We start from the raw sequence: 19,733 nt of genomic DNA, 5'->3' as shown, positions 1-19,733 counted from the left end.
CCTTATTTATGTACTCGCTTGATTCTCCTTCATTGAGCTCCCGAGTGGGTTCCTCCCTTAAGGTAGTGGCTTTGGTCCCCATGGTTTCTATTGAATCAGAATCATCTTCAGGATCATTCATATACACGGGGTCGTCTCCTGTCCCTATGTTAGTCTTTGAACTGGGCTTGGAGCTCGTGGCATTAAGCGATCTCTTCCGCCGTGTTTTCTTTTTCTTTGCCTGAGCGATTGATGCAGTATCCTTCTCTTCAAGAATGTAGTTTTGATTTTGAAGCATTGACCGTGTAACTACATTCGCGGCGGGTACAACGGGTGTGGTTCCTCGTGCTTGGTTGGTGACCTCAACCAAATTCAATGGCGTAATCTTGGGTGCATTAGGATTATGTGGACATTGAGTTATCAAATGATCTATGCCACAACGATTACATGTAAGTACCGGCATTCCCGATGTGCTCCCTTGATTTGGTTGCATTTGAGTAGCGATCTTCTGTAGCCTATTAGGGCACTCCGCTACACGATGCGGTCCACCACACTCATAGCATTGAAGAGGTGGTCTCCTCACCAAGGTATTAAGGTTTTGCCCTCTTGTGGCGAGAGCAACCGCTTGATATACAGGCTTGACTTGCCCGAAATGATCCTCCATGTAGTACTGGGGAATCATTTCAAATGTATCAATCCCATATGGAGCAGTGGGGTCTATCTCCTCTTCATAATCCCCACACGCACTATGTGACTCACAACCCATCTGGTTTATTGGGGTAATCCTTGGATGTGGAGGTTGTGGTCCTAGCACTGGTGGTGGTAACGGCACAGACTGGACTACATTCGGATTCCTTGGAACTATGTGCTGTGAGACGGTTGCTCGACAGGTTGTGCAGGCATCAGCGCGGGTACTTGAGGTGTGCTTGACCAGGCTAGTGGTGCTTGATTTGCCAACATTCGCTTAAGTACTAGGCAATCTTTAGATTGATGGCCATACTTACCACATGCATTGCAATTCCCATTGAATTTGACTCTGAATGTGGGACATTCACTCGTGCTATGTAGTCCTAAGCGCACCAAACACCATTGTTGCTCTCTCCTTGGGTACATATGGCTATTCTGAGGAGCTCGATTACCCCTAAAGTATTCTTGGAGAGGCTTAGTAAGGTCGGTCACAGACATTTCAGATATCTTGGGCTCCTTGGCAATAGGTTTTACTGTCATTGGCTCGTGCCCAGATACTTGCGAACTAACGGATTTTGTTTCTGAAGACACCTTTTTACCTGCAATCATCAAGTTGTCTTCTAACTGGATTGCATTGGCAGTGATGACTGTTTCCCACGTTGTAAGACCTCTAATGACTAGGCCATTGTAAATGTCCTCATGGCGCAATGCTCGGATGAATCTATCGAGTAGTTGGTTATTATTGAAGTGCTCATCGAGAGCGCAGCGAGAATTTAGATGCTTCAATCGACTTATAAAGTCTCTCACTGACTCCCCTTCCTCGCATTCAGCTTTTTGGAGTTGAGATGCTACTCCCCAAAGCACACCCTCATGTATGTATTCTTTCAAGAACAATCTCTTGAGAGTGGGGTAGTGAGTGCGCTCTTCAACCCTTAAGGTTCGATACCAATCTCCGGCCTTCCCACTCAAGGTTAAGCCTAAGGCTTTACACTTATGCAGCTCATTGTGCTCTTCCAAGGAATCACACACGTGTTCAAAGACTTCAATGTGCTTCCTAACATCCTCGTTATTACCACTGAAGTTTTGAGTGAGCTTAGCCACTTGTACTGCCTTGCTTCTAGGTTCTATCTCAGGCATGCCCCGCATGTTTTTCGCAATAGATCGTCCGATCGTCTGAGCAAACGTTGCGAGATCACCTAGGTGAGCAGGTATAGCTGGTGGAGGCACTTCTAGAATAGCTTGGCTGGTAGGAGTTGGCGTTGGTCTGAGTATGTTGGCAAATGACGTAGGATATGATATGTGACTAGGCCTAGCTCCTCTTGGATAAGGGTTGTTATAAGGCAGTCGTGGAGCATATGCCATTGGCATACTAAGAGGCGTAGGAGCTACATGAGCATGAGTAGCGATAGGTACATAGGGTCGATAGGCACTGGCACGCACTGTTGTAGGTACTGTTCCACTAGGTAGCGGTGTCGTACTAACTACAGTGGTAACAGGTGCGCTCTCTGTCATGCTCATCATTGGGGTAGGCATTGTGGATTCCTTAATGGAAAGTTGAGCCAAGGTTGGAAAACTAAAGTTACTGCTCGTGGGCTCAACCTGCATTGAGACTCCAGGCGAAACAACATACAAAGGGTCTATGGGACTCACCGAGGGAGTCTCCAATTGTGATAGGGTTGGTTGTTTGGCCTTGCCCGTATCCAGAAATCTCATAGGGCCAGTGGAAACTAGGTTCAGTCCCCTATTTTGCCTCTCAATTTGGATAATTCTATGAATAACCTCACATATCATTTGTTGTTGCTCCTCCAAATTAGTGGTGCTAGATGTAGATCGTAGGACTTCTATCCAACCTACATAGTATGTGTAACCCGTGTATAGGTCAGTTAGAGTCTCTGTGTGTAGATCATATTCCCAATTTTCATTGAGAAATATCCCATCTAGACTTGGTGTGCCAAACGGTTCTCTTGAAGTGGACGCAATGTCACTTCTTATGGATTGGCTTCTAGGGACCTCTACTTTAGGAAGAGCATCGGAATGTGGTAGCTCAGTAGGGCCCTCATTAAACGAAGTGGGTAGAATATCCACATGGACACTCTTTGGTAGGGTAGGGTCTACATAAGATGTGAATGGCGAATCTAATACCCCTCCTTCCTCATTTACTTCACTTGTCGTATGTTCAGAGCATGTAGCTCTACTAAAGGTCTTTATTAGACGACTAAACATACTAGATTCGGGTTGTGGGGCCCACACTGGCATGTTTTGGCTTGTGTCCTCAGTGTTCTTGGTAGGGTACCCTTCCATGGCTTCTGAGTCAGAGGACGAGTCACTATCCACTATTCGTGGATCTTGGGTTGCACTCCCTTGGTGTTAACGTGGAGGGATGGTGTGAGCCTACGTAAACTGAAACGCTTTCTAGTGGCTCAGGCTCTAGCACCCGACCAGAACGTAGAGGCATGTGACGTGGTTACCCCACGTGCGTTGGTAACTACCCTTGAAGCCCACACAAGTGGTTTCTTGGGTATTTCGCACCCCGTTTTTACTTATTTTTAGATTGTTTTTAACTCGTTTTTGACCCCCTTACTTACGGTCAAACTTGGACTAGGGCGTGTGATAGCTCGAAACAAGCGTATCGTTTAAAGTGTCCTAGCGTGCTTTACAGCACCGTGTTCGCCTATCCAGAGCTCCTGTGGTCCTCAAAACAGTCCATTTCCCTATGGGGAAAGGGACAAAAGCCTATTTGCTTGTGGAGGAAAGGGTGAGGGCTTTATCCCACATGCTCACTTTACTCCTTGGGGAGTGGGCTACATATAGGGCACAACTTCCCATAAGCTCTCACTTGAAAGAAAGCTATGGAGGCTCTCCTATATATATATATCAAAAGACCGAGGCCGGGGTCGTGGGTCGATTGGGGTTCTTTCTTTTCAAAAAAAAATTTTCCAATTAGAAAATCTTTCCTCTCCACACGTTTGGTTCTTTCTTTAAAAATAAAATTTAATTTTTAATTTTTAATTTTTTATATTTTTTTTAAAATTTTATTTTCTGTTTTTTTTGAGATAAGTTTTCTAGGGTTTCTTTAGGGTTCAGGCTTGGTCACGGCGCAGTTCGTACACAGCACAGATCTGGGGATTCAGAAATCCCCCCCCGCCCGCACGCAGATAACCAGATAACAGAACGCACGCCCACATGGCGGAGCGAAAAAATAACAAAAGAAACAGATATACAGAAAACAAATTGCAGCACAACAGATTGCAAAACAAAGAAACGCCTCAACAACAAACACACAGACGCCTTTTCTACTGTGTAGATTAAACTTCACGCAGCAGCCCGAGCTGTAAACTGGAGCTTGGTGCAGGGCAACTCCCTGGCAGCGGTGCCAAAAATGTGCGCTTTTGCCGCACAGGTCGTAGCTGGGGACTTGCCAGACACCGTATGCGAGCCACGAATGGCTGCAAGCATACAACCAGGAAGGCAAGCTCAAAACAGAATGCAAAAGGTGTGTCACTCACCGCTTAACTACCGCCTTGAAGGATTCCCGCGTCGCAACCGTGAAGGAGGAGCCACCGTCGCGCCGCTCTACCGCCTCACCGCCGCCGCCGTGCCGCTACACAGTGCGCTCGATCGCTCTCTCACTCTCTCTCTCTCTCTCTCTCACACACACGCAGGAGAAGGAAACCAAGGAGATAAGGCAAGAGCACTCTTGTATTCACAACACATGAGAATGAGGATTTTAGGGTTACATTTGACTCTTATAGGTGACTTGGCCGTTCACACTTGGGCGCCTATACATGGCCGGCCGATCCTAACCCTTACCCTGCTGATATTCAAGGTGCGCCTCTTTTATCGGCGATCACCCAATCCCTTTATCCTTAACATATGGTGCCGACAAGCCCGGCCCATGACTCAGAATATTTAAATTAATGACGTAAAACATAGTACGTCTCAATGTCCGCCATGGGTTAACAGATTTACTTCAATCCCTTGTAATCATTCCCTGTTTTTGAATGCAAAAAAAAAATATTATTTTTCCTTTTTTTTTGCCTAGAGAGATGAAAAATCCTAAAGAGAGGTAATTCAATATTGAGATATTTTTTGATATAAAAATTCTAAAAATATATTTCCCTGAAACATAAGTTCAAAAGAAATTCTCCAAGGTGCATTAGGAATCAATTAAAAATGATTTAAAAGACCTTAGCCTAAGGGTCAAGATTTTTAAAAATTTCTGAATTATGGTCCAATTAAGGTTCCTATGGGCCAATAAGATTAATCCTCACATAAGATGAAGAGTTGACTGAGTACAAGGTTTATTAGTTAAAAATTAAGAGATATTACTAAAAAACAGATATTTTAGAGAAATGATGATTTTTTTTGACACCTTGGTAAGAAAGGGGAGACCTTTGAGGTAGGCGCCTCCCTCACATGTGTGGGAGGGTTTTTAATTCAAAAATATTAAGATATTTTTATCTCTTCTCTCTCCTGGATCAAATTGGATCAAAATGATAGCTAAACTAGTCCAAATCTTGTCCAAATTCAACCAAATTGAGGCTGAAAAATTCTAGAACTTAGTTGGACTCAGTTAGTGCCCTCTCTCACCTATAAATAGACCCTCATTCTTTTGTATTATCAACTATACCATGCCAGTATCTACTTCTGGAGAGATTGGAGCTTCTCTCTCTCTTCAACAATCCTTGGAGCTTTCTTCTCAACATACTAAACCAATTGATTGGTTGGGGGCTTCCTTCTAAGATAAAGAAGCAAGCGAAATCTAAAGGTAAGAAGTAATTTCATGGTTTTCATTAATATTCTCAAAAGATTTCACTTCTCAACTCCTCTCAAGCTTGAGAAGTTTCAAATTAATTGTTTTCAATGCAAATCAAGCTTTCTATAAGAATTCTAATGATTAATCACAAAAAAGTTAATCTTCATGCTTAATTAGGATGCTTTTTATGTATATCTCTCTCACCCAAAAGAATAGTCATTCCTATGACTATTTCTTTATTCAAATGGATGCTTTTTCATTGATAAATTCTCAATTCAAAAATCAAACTCTATGCTAGTTAAGCTAGAGGTTAAGAAAATAGCATTTTTATGCTTCTATGCTAAAAAAAATTATGGTAAACTTATGATTTGATTCCATAAATTGGATTTAAGTCTAAAGATAGTTATTTCATCATAATTGTATTACGAAGTCTAATTCTTTCTAGAAATATTAAAAATTATTAGTAATAGCAGCAAAGCTATGGCAAAATTTTTAGAAATTAATATATAACTCATTTTTATGCATAATGTAAAAAGAGGACTTCCTACCATATTCTAGGATTGGTCATCCTATGCTAAAAGAATGATTTTCATCACATTCATGGAAAACTAATCTTTAGTATTTATGCATAAATAATTAATTAAAGAAAAGAGATTTTTTTATATTTTTATTTGGAACCGTCAATATGCAAATAGATATACGCGTGTATATATATGTTGTTGTGAGGAGAATCATGAGCCCATCCCAAACGTGATGTTGAGATAGAAGATATGTATATATGATAGTGAGAGATGGATCCCAAGTGGCTAAAGGCAGTGCATGGCCAAGTGGTTAAGATAAGGTGCATGAATGCAAAAAGAAAGTGCATCATGGGCGAACAAGGAAGACTCATCGTACTACTTTCTAGAAGAAAACAAGGTGATGAGAGGGTTCAAGAAGGAGAATTGGGGAAGTTTTGGACAAGAGTTGAGAGAGGGGGTGGGTGTGTCTCACCAAGAGCGACTCTCCAACACGACGTGTCTAGAGAGACCACTAGAGAGAGAGTTCAACTGCAGTGGAGATGTGACATATAGGACAACTTTCTTTGTGGAGGATAGAGTTCCTCCAACTTTTTTAAGTTTTTAGAAAATCAGGACAACGCAAAGTGATAGGTTTAGTTGCATCAAAGCAAAGGGAGAGATGAAGACCAAATGATTTGCTAGGAGGTGTGTCCCCTAGGATATCTATGCAACACCTCTGTTGGAGACATGATTCAGTTTAGCTGAGTGCTGATTTATATATGAATGTGGAGACCGTTTAGTGCACAATTGCTACTATGGTCTATCTATGGAGGATCCCTATGGTTTTTTGTGCTTTCTTCTAATATGAGCCCATATTTTAGGACTCTTGAGACACTATTGTGTTTTGTCTATATGAAGAAATCTGAGAGTTTGGTTTGTGTCTCTTATGAGTGCATGCAAAGTGTTTTGATATAGTGTTTTAGTTGTGGTATGTGTGTCTATTTGATTGATTCCATGGAGTTTGAACCCATGTGTGTATGAGTCTGGTGATTGGGAGCTCTAGTGCTAAGTCGGAGCTGACTCAGTTGATGTCCAATTAGAGGTGTTTTAGATTCAGTTGTGTCTGCATATCAATTGAAGGTGTAGAAGGTTTGGTTTGGTTTGTATGGGTTGAAGGGAAGTGCTTTTGCATCAGGTCTTACTATCAAGGGTCAAGAGTTAGGAGTCTCAAGAGCCAGATGGGCTAGTGGTCTTATGGTGTTTTAGTGTTAGCAGTTGTTGTGCGTTGAGTGATCTTGGTTTGGTTTGAGTGGTATGAGGATCTAGAAGTGTCAATGGGCATAGAGGAGACAAAGGCTGAATTAATTGAGTCAATTTAGTCCGCTTTGAGAGGATAGTCAGATTAGAGTCAACTATATGAGTTAATTGTGTGTTGCAGTCTCAGCAGAGAGTCTTTGATGTTATATCTCTTTGAAGTGTGAGTAGAGCCTGAGAGTCGGAAAGAGTTAGAGGACATGTTTAAGAAAGTTTCTAATTCAGCTAAGGTAGAAGAGTCATTCTAGTTTGTTTCAGTTAGCTGAATCAGTTTCAGTTGGATTCAGTTAGAGAGGTGTCAACAAGTGGTCATGAACAGAAGGTTCGTAAAGTGTTGGTACTCTTGTGGGGTTGAGGATTTTAGTTTAGCTGATGATGTTGGAGGATTTTAGAGGATCTTGGAGGACTCATTTTAGGCTATGATCAATGTCATCATTTTGATTTCGGTTTACAGTCAGTTGTGTGTCAATAAAGGAGGTTTTAGCATACTATCAAGCTGAGGTCAGTGGTTGTGGCTTATAGTTGGAAGCTTAGAGGTGTTGGAAGTCAGACTTGACCTGGAATAATAGCTAGAGGAGTCAGTTGGACAGTTTGGTGTGTGTATAGGTGTCAGGGGGGTTGGAGGGTTGAGGATAGTGGCAGGGTTGATTCGTGCCCCTAGAGCGAGGATCTTGGTTTCCTCGAGTTCTAATCCCTTTACTTTTTCTTCTTGTGTGTTTGTTGGTGGTGTTATAGAGGACATTACCTAGCCACCACATGACATCAAAATACATGTCCCTAAAAACGTTGAAAAAGGTCTTATTTTACGACATTATTTTCAATGCTTTTTTGCGACACTTTTTTCAACATCAACACCAATAGTTTTTTATATGGTATTTCGACGCTTGTGTTGATGTCTATTTTGAGGGATGTAGGTTTTATTTTATTTTGAATTATGGTACACCCAAGTACAGTCCTATACCTAAGGTACCAATATGCCAGTTTTAAAGAGTACTTCCCTATTCTGGACTCAAAAGTCACAAAACTTAATTTTTTGTTAAGTAGAAGAAGTTATATAGCTCATAGAGCTGACAAAAATATGTACACAAAATATTCTTATACATAAAGACGACAAAAATGTATTTAGAGGCCCAACTCTTGTATTATATAGTGTCTTGGACGTAAGGCTACACCTAATCATCGTTGCCCTGTTTTGGGTCATTTAGAGGTCTTTAAGAGATTAGACACCTCCCCCTACTGTAGGACCTCAACACCTATGAAACACATTGAGGCAGAACCACTCATAGAGGATGCCACTGACATTTATTTCCCAAAAAGAACTTTCCAATGTGCAATTGGAATTAATTAAAAATAGGTATAAAGGACCTTAGCCTAAGGGTCCAGATTTTCATAAATTTTTGATTTTTGCTCTAATTAAGGTTCCTATGGACCAATAAGATTAATCCAAATGTAGGGAGGAGATAAATTAAAAAATAAAAGAAAAACACCCAAAAATGAGTAAATGCTCACATAAGATGAAGAGTTGAATAAGGACACTAAGGACAAGGTTTATTAGTTAAAAAAGAAGAGATATTTAGATGAAATGATGCATTTTTGACACCTCAGTGTGGGGATCTCCCCTCATGAAGGAGTCACCCTATTTCACATGTGTGGAAGAGTTTTAAACTAAAAAATAATGAGATATTTTTATATCTCCTCTCTCCTTTTTCAACTAGATCCAAAAGGTAAGCTAAACTGACCTAAAAATCGTAAAAAATTGACCAAACAGATCTAGAAAATTGTAGAATTAGTTTGCTTCGTTAGAGGCTCATTTTTTCCTATAAATAGAAGCCTCCTTTTTTGTAAAAGTTTAATAGTGTTTATGCACTGTTATTCTACTCCTACTACCCAGAGCCAATTACATTGAATTCACTTGATAATTCAATTGTTTTTTGACTAAATCCTCTCCAAAGAAATTGGTGGCCACTCTTGATCCAAACAAGAGTAGAACCGTCAATCCCTCAAGCCAAAGGAAAGCTTACAAAACTCCATGTAAGCTAAAATTTCTACTTTTTAATTTCAAATCTATGGTTTTCTGATTTCCTTGTTTTCTTATATAGTTGATTAAAGTGAATCCTGATGTTATGCCTTGATGAAAAGGCTACCCCCTTCTCTTCCTTAAGAATTCAGCCTTTCTTTATCCTAAAATGAGTAACAAATAAATTAATTAACTTTTTTTTATTGTTTACTCACTAGAAAGTGAAAATTGAGTAGATTAGAGTACTTTACTTCAAATTGGGGTTACTTTTAAATTGAAAATAGAATGTTAAAAAATGAGAAATGGTCAGCCATACAAAGGAGGTTATGGCAAAATTTTCTTAAATTTTATGGAAAATAAAGTTTATTTTTATATTATTCTAAAAGAGTAATTCCCACCGTTTGTGCATTCTAAAAGAAATATTCTTATTTACTCCATAAACATATTCACTTATGAATATTCATGGATATTACTGATACGAATTATTGAAATTAAATTCTATGCTTAGAAAGATGCATATTGAAAATCTTTTTATTATAAAATTGTTGTTTTCATTGAATTTAATTTCTATGCATAGAAAGATGCATAATAGAAAATTTTATTATAAAAGTGTTGTTTTCATCGAATTTGATTTCTATGCATAGAAAGATGCATAAAGGATTGATTTTTATTCCAAAAATATTAATCTCATTAAAATTGATTTTATGCATAGAAAGATGCATAAAGGATTTATTTTTATTCCAAAAGTGTTAATCTCATTGAAAATGATTTTATGCATAGAAAGATGCATAAAGGATTTATTTTTATTCCAAAAGTGTTATTCTCATTAAAATTTATTTTATGCATAGAAAGATACATATAGGATTTATTTTTATTCCAAAAGTGTTATTCTCATTAAAACTGATTTTATGCATAGAAAGATGCATAAAGGGTTTATTTTTATTCCAAAAGTGTTATTCTCATTAAACTGATTTTATACATAGAAAGATGCATTAAGGATTTATTTTTATTCCAAAAGTGTTATTCTCATTTAAACTGATTTTATGCATACAAAGATGCATAAAGGATTTATTTTTATTCCAAAAGTGTTATTCTCATTTAAATTGATTTTATGCATATAATAATTCATAATTTTTAAGTAATAAACCTAGTACTTAGTCAACTCCACACACTCAGGGCCTTGCCCGCAGATGTCCGAGATGAGAGGCTAGCCCGGGCGGCCCTTCTGAGATCGGGCCCGGAAGACTCCCCTCGCCCGGAAGGCACGGGCGATTCTGCCAATTGGGAAAAGTCTTCTAACGGGGAAATACTCTAACGAGTCAAGTCTTAACTAGATAAATTGATCTGACCAAACCTGAAGTCACATGGTCAGATCAAGAAGAGACTTGCACTTGGTCCATAGAATCATCGCTTTTTTCCTCATTTACGAGGCACAGCCGATGATCCCCTGCCACCCACAAAACACGGTCTTCTCAAGATTTATATCTAAATAACGTAACTAATCGTATCTAGTTGTTTCTCAGAAATCCTCCGATCCAGCCTAACCCCATCCAGCCCATGGGTTAGCCAACCACCCGACCAGTGAGTTGGTGGGATTCCTTTATAAAGGTTTGTTTGGGTTTTTACCCGGGTACCGAGGAAAAGAGTTCCCAGGACCCCTAGCCGGCGATTCATACAAAAATCAAGGTAGGCATACCACGTCCACACCCAATATGAACTTGTCATTTATAACAGATTCGACTGGCTTTAAAAACAATCCTTCAATAGAAATCATAATATTTGCCCGGGTACTAAGGAAAAGAGTTCCCAGGCCCCCTAGCCGGCGATTCATGCAAAAATCAAGGTAGGCATACCACGTACACACCCAATATGAACTTGCCATTTATAACAGATTCGACTGGCTTTAAAAACAATCCTTCAATAGAAATCATAATATTTTTTATCATCATTTTCCAAAATTTCAAGTCCATTGTATTACAAAAATGTATCCTCTGAACTCTCCGTTGAAGACCAGCTGGCCAACCAACAAGATCCAGTATCAAAATTTGGTTCCCAAAAATCTTTCCTATTTTTTCATCCGAAATCTTTCTCGACGTACGCATGGGTGTCCTAGCAACCGCGAGTCCGTGCATCGCTTGATCAGAACCCTCTAGGATCCTCCTTAGGTGTCCTGGCACTTCACTCAAGGACCGCTTCGTCTGTCCTTGCCCATCGTACCGGAAGCGCACCATTTTAACCATACCGAGGCTGGTCAAGACCTCGATAGGCTTTGACGCAAGCAATGTCCCTTGACAACTCCCTGCCAGCTGTTTCAACAAACCTCCTCTTAGAAAAACATAAGCCAAATGCTTCCTCTAGCATTCTGGTGTAAAACAATCCTTTGAATGAAAAAATAGAGGTTCCAATGCAAGTAAAATTCCAGTTTGAGATCGGTTCTGAAAACCCTTTTTTCATAATTCCCAGTTTCATAATGAGGATCCTTGATCTCTCATGAGGGTAATAAAAGTAACATTTTTACAATATAATAAACATCTTTTATGCATACCTCTATGCAAGAACTTCAAATGTGATAAAAGTAACACTTTTATAATAAAATAATCATTTAAAAAAATATTTTTATAATAAAATAATAATTTATTATTTTTTTCACCTCTATGCACGAAATTCAATATGATAAAAATTAACATTTTTATAATAAAATAATTATTATTTTTTTCTTTACAATTTTACAATAGAATAATCATTTTTTTTCATACCCCTATGCATGAAATTCAATATGCTAAAAGTAACACTTTTGATATAAAAATTTATCCATTATGCATACTTCTATGCATGAAAATAAAAATGATAAAAGTAACACTTTTGATATAAAAATTTATCCATTATGCATACTTCTATGCATGAAAACAAAAATGATAAAAGTAACACTTTTGATATAAAAATTTATCCATTATGCATACTTCTATGCATGAAAACAAAAATGATAAAAGTAACACTTTTGATATAAAAATTTATCCATTATGCATACTTCTATGCATGAAAAAAAATGATAAAAGTAACACTTTTGATATAAAAATTTATCCATTATGCATACTTCTATGCATGAAAATAAAAATGATAAAAGTAACACTTTTGATATAAAAATTTATCCATTATGCATACTTCTATGCATGAAAATAAAAATCATAAAAGTAATACTTTTGATATAGAAATTTATCCATTATGCATATGTCAGGCTAAAATCTGAGAGGGTTTTTTGGTCAGTGTACATATGGTGCGTGTGGTGTGTGAATAAATTTTGCCCTGAATGCCCTGGCAAGTGTACAGGCCAAGTGGTTTGGTTGTGAGCCGGAATATGCACGTGTTCTTTTGGGAGCAGACACTGGAGATCTGAAGTTTTATTGCATCAGTATGGTGTGCAGATGGTTACTAAAAGTAGAACACCGACTCGAAACTGTCGGGCTTGATAGTCATGATGCTGATGAGGGTGGCCGGGAGTAGTTCTGGTATTGGAAGGTTATGGATGCGGTGATGTGATCCGAAGTACAAGGAAGAGGAGGGCATTGGTAAGTGTGGCTATCATTTGGAACCTTAAAAAAATAAATAAAAAATATAAAAAGGTGGCCACCTTGTAAAGGGGCCATGTGGCGCTTATTTGGGTTGCCAACTCACCATCTAGAAGGTGGTGGAGAGGTGAGACGGGCGTGAAAGAAGGTAGACGGGCGCTGCAGAAAAGTGACGCCAGAGAGAAAAAAGAAGTGGGGTCGTCGCCTTGCTGAAACGGGGACACCTGGGAGAGGCGAGTGGCTACCTTGTGTGTGTGAAGGCCTCGTAGTGTTGGTGCGTGAGGCGCTGCAGGTAGGAGATCAGAGGCGAGCTGGGGCCGCTGGGTGTGTGGCCGTCGTGTAGCAGAAGAGGGGCTGGACCACCTCAGTAGGTGCACGCTGAAGTGATAGAGGGGCGTGTGACCACACAGGCGCAGAGCGAAGGACAGAGGTGCTGGCGAGTGCAGAGTCGGGAACAGAGGGCGCCGTCTGTGGAGGAAAAGGCTCGACGTGGGCTGCTGGGGTGGCTCTGATGTGTAGAGGAAAGGCTGGCGGTGAGGAGAGAGAGGGTTGGTGATTGTGCATCTGCAGGCTCTCAGTGAAAGTGGAGAACGAACGCAAAGGGTGGCCTATGCAGGTTTGAAAGCTGCAGAAAGAGAAGGCCGCCTAGGAGCTGCTGGTGGCAAGGTGAACAGCTAAAGGGCTGGAGTACAGCCGGGTGAACGAGAGAAAGAGGCTACAGGTCTCTTGGGTGATGGTGATAGTATGGGCTGGTGATTGAAGCAGCAAGGGAGGGCTGCTGTTAGGAAGGGATTGAGTGATGTGGCTTGGACTAGATATCTGTTGATGCTGCGGCGGTGAGCAGTGGTTCGTGGTGAAAAAATTGTGCAAGGCTCTGGTGGTTGGTGAAGCTGCTGGTCACGACATACAGAGAGTGGGAGCTGCTGAGTGAAGGTTAGCTGGTGTGGGCGCCTTCTGGAGAGAGTAGCTGGCCTTGTGTGGGCGGTGATTGCAGGCAGTGCGTGGATGCTGACCAGAGAGGGAGCCTTGGGTTTTTGTGTGTGTTGGATGCAAAAGAGGTGCTGATGTGTGGGCTCGAGACAGTGCGCTCGCCTACGACAATTGGCAGGTAGCAGCTGGGGACAGAGAGTAGCCGGGCTACAGAGGAAGTGAAGAAGGGTTGCTGGTGTGGGCGCCCTCTGGAGATTACAGGGACTGGGAAACAGAGGCTTGGTCGTCAGACGCAAGGGTGTATTCCGTTGGCAGTAAATCCTAGCCAGAGTCCTGGTCTTTGGTGTATTTTGCTGAGTTTGTACATGGTTGATGCTGTATATGTTTTTTGTTGAATGATCATCTGTCCTTCGTGGTTTTGAGCTGTCTTTATGGTGTGGGTGGGTTGCGAATGTTGAGAGAGTGTTCCAGCCGGTGGCTGGTGGTGCCCCGTTCGTGGTAGTGTTTCCAAGTTTGCGAGGTGGAAGAGCTATAGAGGCAGGGTTTTCTTTCTTTTTTTCACCTCACATCCTTCTGTGGTGCCCCCACTGAGGAGTTGCTCATAGAGTGAGGATTGCTCAGGGATTTCTCTTACGAGGGTGTATGCCCCAGAGTGAGAGATTGAAGGAAGGTGTTTTTGGGTTTTTGCTTGGGATTTTGAAGTGAAGTTTGGGGGTTAAGATGATGTCTTACCCAGAGTTTTATGGTGGTCCGAATGAGGATGTGGCAGACTTCTTGGAAAGGATGGAGGTTGCATGTATAAGCAACCATATTAATGAGTCGGTACAGGTGTTGCGGCTGTTGAGCATCTGTTTGAAGGGAGATGCAAGGACCTGGTATAGGGCTTATGAGGAGTCATTGAGGGATGCTATTCCACGCATTGAGATGACTGAGGATGGATTAAATACAGCACTTAGCAACAGGTTCAAGAAAGTAGAAGACCCTGACAAGGTTTGGCATGAGGTGCAAGCTCTGACACGAGGTGAGTTTGAATCAGTAGATGATTATATGAAGAAATTTTCTTTGCTATGGGAAGCTCTATGCAGGGCTTTGGGAGAAGACCAGGTACCGCCTGATATGATGAAGAAGAACAAGTTTGTAGCCGGGCTTAAGAGGAGTATTCGCTGGAAAGTGGAATTGAAGAAGCCCAGGTCTTTTGAGGATGCGGTAGAAATTGCTAAGTCAAAAGATTGGAAACTGCAGCGGATGAATCAGTTGGGGATGATTCCAGTTGTAGCACAGCCGGAGATTCGTAGAGTGGAGGCTACACCCATGAATGCAGTGATCGAGAGGATGAAGCCCACTGAAGCTCAAGCTATGCAGATGGTGCCTCAAGCTAGTCAGGGAGTACCTATGGTTCCTGCAGGTTCTGATGAGGGATTGCGGCAGGATATGAAACAGATGGTTGATCTTATGAAGAATTTGAGCTTAAATTTAATGGGAAATACAGGTGGTGGACGTGGTAGAGGCCGTGGCAATAATCATAAGGGGGGAGATGGACAAGCAGGGTATGGACGTGGTCGCGGTAGGGGCCGTCATTTCATTCCTACATGTTGGAACTGTGGTGAGCTTGGTCATCTGAGTACAGATTGTGATAAGCCTCAGCGAATGGGTGGTGACATGTACCCACTACCTTCACAGCTACTTGACAGGTCAAATGATTATGGTATTGATATCAAGGATCAAGCAGGTCCAAGTGGAATCACAGCTGAAGAGAAGGGAAAAACTAAGGTGATAGATGTAGTCACCCTTGAGAAGATGAAGGAGGCAGAAGCTGATGTGATGCCTTTGGGGAAACGGATGCCACAGGAAAGAGAAGGCAAGGATGCTGCAGGGACCAGCAAGAAGAAAGGTAAAGTGAAAGAAGGAGGAGATGTGAAGGTCAAGCAGAAGCGGAGGTCTCGTAGGAAGTTTCAGGTAACTGATTTTCCACTAGGGGGTGGGCAGGATAGCTACAGTTTGCAAGAGGACATGGCTGGAAGGAAGGCTAACATCACTTTTGGGCAATTGATAGAGTTAGCTCCCAATTTGAAGCGTCAGTGGAAAAGACTTGTGAACCCGAGAGAGAAGGAGCCTGCCAAAGGGATAGTGACTGTTCTATCTGTTCAAGAGTTACCTGACATATGTCCAGTGGTGAATGTGTGGTATAAAGGGAAGAATCTGGGAGAGGCATACATAGATGGTGGAGCATAGATTTGTGTGATCACATTGGCAGCTGTGGAGAGACTTGGTCTTGACTTCACTGAAGCATCTAGATTTCGAATTCGGCTAGCTAATCATCAAAAGGTTAAATGCTTAGGTATGATTAAGGAATTAGAATTGGAAGCTTTTGATGTGAAGGTGCTTGTGGATTGTCATGTTATGCCTGCAGGAATGGGTGCATTCCCCATCATTTTGGGAAGACCATGGCTGAGAGCAGTGAAGGCTGTTCAGGATTGGAGGAAAGGGGTTATTACTCTGTATGATAGGAGAGGGGATAAGAAGCAGTTTAATATGGATAACCAGAAGCCTGTCAATGATGAAGAGGAAAGTGAAGCTGATTCGAGTGATGATACGACCAGTAGCACCACTACTAGTGAGGGAACAGATGATACTTCATCGAGTGAGGAGGATGCCCTGGTTATTGATGAGGAAGTGCTTGGTGATGAGGTTGCTGAATAAGAAGAAGCCATACATGAGGAATGCGAGAAGGTACAAGTGAATCATGAACAAAGGTATGCCTGTGATGTGAAAGAGCTTGCTTTTAAGTCTTTGGATAATGAACCTGTGTGGGATGAGTGGGAAATAGACAATCTACAGGATGATGAGCCTGAGTTGGAACTGGATGATGAGATGTGCATGAATATTAAAAAAGCCATGATCAGAATTGAGGCTATGAAGAAAGAGAAACACTAGAAGACTTTGAATGATGCTGCTGCTATGGATGAGAGGGATGCTGTAATAGGTGAATTTCTTGGTGGCCTTGATGAAGATGAGGATACAGGAACTGAGGTGGATGCTTTGGGAATGGTGCCTTTCGAAGGGGAGTTTGTTTTACCTATGGTGGCTGGTTTTGATGGTAATGTTTCTTATACTGTGATGGACAAGAAAGTGTTATGGTACAACAGGTTTTTTTTGATGAAGCTTTCATCAATTTTTACCCTCAGCAGGAGTTGCTGCACTGGTTCTCCGATATTGATGCTGACCATATCAGGGATTTTGGGTTTGAGATGAGACAGGATGGTGTGTATGTCAGGAGCTTTGTCTCCAGAGGTTCTGGTGTTATGTTGTGGGATGCAGGATGGCAAGACATGCCTTGGGAAGATGACGGTGTTTCTTGGATCATTTGGAATAGAGATGTGCTGGTTACACTGTATGATGCTCAAAGGATTGATGGAGGTAAACGTGGTCATATGCTTTCTGCTGATCATAAATGATTCAGCAGGCTAGGGGTTGGGCAAAGTATGTCAGGCTAAAATCTGAGAGGGTTTTTTGGTCAGTGTACATATGGTGCATGTGGTGTGTGAATAAATTTTGCCCTGATGAATGCCCTGGCAAGTGTACAGGCCGAGTGGTTTGGTTGAGAGCCGGAATATGCACGTGTTTTTTTGGGAGCAGACGCTGGAGATCTCAAGTTTTATTGCATCAGTATGGTGTACACCGACTGGAAATTGTCGGGCTTGGTAGTCATGATGCTGATGAGGGTGGCCGGGAGTAGTTCTGGTATTGGAAGGTTATGGATGCGGTGATGTGATCCGAAGTACAAGGAAGAGGAGGGCATTGGTAAGTGTGGCTATCATTTGGAACCTTAAAAAAATAAATAAAAAATATAAAAAGGTGGCCACCTTGTAAAGGGGCCATGTGGCGCTTATTTGGGTTGCCAACTCACCATCTAGAAGAAGGTGCTGGAGAGGTGAGACGGGCGTGAAAGAAGGTAGACGGGCGCTGCAGAAAAGTGACGCCAGAGAGAAAAAAGAAGTGGGGTCGTCGCCTTGCTGAAACAGGGACGCCCGGGAGAGGCGAGTGGCTGCCTTGTGTGTGTGAAGGCCTCGTAGTGTTGGTGCGTGAGGCGTTGCAGGTAGGAGACCAGAGGCGAGGTGGGGCCACTAGGTGTGTGGCCGTCGTGTAGCAGAAGAGGGGCTGGACCACCTCAGTAGGTGCACACTGAAGTGATAGAGGGGCGTGTGACCACACAGGCGCAGAGTGAAGGAAAGAGGTGCTGGCGAGTGCAGAGTGAAGGAAAGAGGTGCTGGCGAGTGCAGAGTCCGGAACAGAGGGCACCATCTGTGGAGGAAAAGACTGGACGTGGGCTGCTGGGGTGGCTCTGATGTGTAGAGGAAAGGCTGGCGGTGAGCAGAGAGAGGGTTGGTGATTGTGCAGCTGCAGGCTCTCAGTGAAAGTGGAGAACTAACGCAAAGGGTGGCCTATGCAGGTTTGAAAGCTGGAGAAAGAGAAGGCCGCCTAGGAGCTGCTGGTGGCAAGGTGAATAGCTAAAGGGCTGGAGTACAGCCGGGTGAACAAGAGAAAGAGGCTGCAGGTCTCTTGGGTGATGGTGATAGTATGGGCTGGTGATTGAAGCAGCAAGGGAGGGCTGCTGTTAGGAAGGGATTGAGTGATGTGGCTTGGACTAGATATCTGTTGATGCTGCGGCGGTGAGCAGTGGTTCGTGGTGAAAAAATTATGCAAGGCCTTGGTGGTTGGTGAAGCTGCTGGTCATGACATACAGAGAGTGGGAGCTACTGAGTGAAGGTTAGCTGGTGTGGGCGCCTTCTGGAGAGAGTAGCTGGTCTTGTGTGGGCGGTGATTTGCAGGCAGTGCGTGGATGCTGACCAGAGAGGGAGCCTTGGGTTTTTGTGTGTGTTGGATACAAAAGAGGTGCTGATGTGTGGGCTGGAGAGAGTGGGCTCGCCTACGACAATTGGCAGGTAGCAGCTGGGGACAGAGAGTAGCCGGGCTACAGAGGAAGTGAAGAAGGGTTGCTGGTGTGGGCGCCCTCTGGAGATTACAGGGACTGGGAAACAGAGGCTTGGTCGTCAGACGCAAGGGTGTATTCGCTTGGCAGTAAATCCTGGCCAGAGTCCTGGTCTTCGGTGTATTTTGCTGAGTTTGTACATGGTTGATGCTGTATATGTTTTTTGTTGAATGATCATCTGTCCTTCGTGGTTTTGAGCTGTCTTTATGGTGTGGGTGGGTGGCGAATGTTGAGAGAGTGTTCCAGCCGGCGGTGGTGGCTGGTGGTGCCCCGTTCGTGGTAGTGTTTCCAAGTTTGCGAGGTGGAAGAGCTATAGAGGCAGGGTTTTCTTTCTTTTTTTCACCTCACAGCATACTCCTATGCATGAAAATAAAAATGATAAAAGTAACACTTTTGATATAGAAATTTTTCCATTATGCATACTTCTATGCATGAAAATAAAAATGATAAAAGTAACACTTTTGATATAAAAATTTATCCATTATGCATACTTCTATGCATGAAAATAAAAATGATAAAAGTAACACTTTTGATATAAAAATTTATCCATTATGCATACTTCTATGCATGAAAATAAAAATGATAAAAGTAACACTTTTGATATAAAAATTTATCCATTATGCATACTCCTATGCATGAAAATAGAAATGTGAAAGAAAGTAACAGGGGTGGGTTATCCCTCACCAAGGGAGTGGCTCATGAAGGAGTCACCACTTAGCATCTCACGGGAGAAGCTCACCATTGATTCTTGGAATAGATAACATTATCATGAATGACCCATAATCCCATTTACATTGGTATTTATACTCCACCCAAGAGTTCACACCTACTTACTAGTTGTCCATGGCCTTGGGCCCATAATGCTTTCTTACAAACCATCCCTTCCCCAATGGTTTCGTCCTCGAAACCTCAAATTAATACCCCAAATTCGGAGAAGAATGTTCCATGTGGCTGAATTTACACCAACCCATATTGCTCTATCAATGCTTCATAT

This window comes from Cibotium barometz, chromosome 17 (genome assembly GCF_041138505.1).
Source record: "Cibotium barometz isolate CiBa-2024 chromosome 17, ASM4113850v1, whole genome shotgun sequence".
Lineage (NCBI taxonomy): Eukaryota > Viridiplantae > Streptophyta > Polypodiopsida > Cyatheales > Cibotiaceae > Cibotium > Cibotium barometz.
This window is presented reverse-complemented; position numbering follows the sequence as displayed.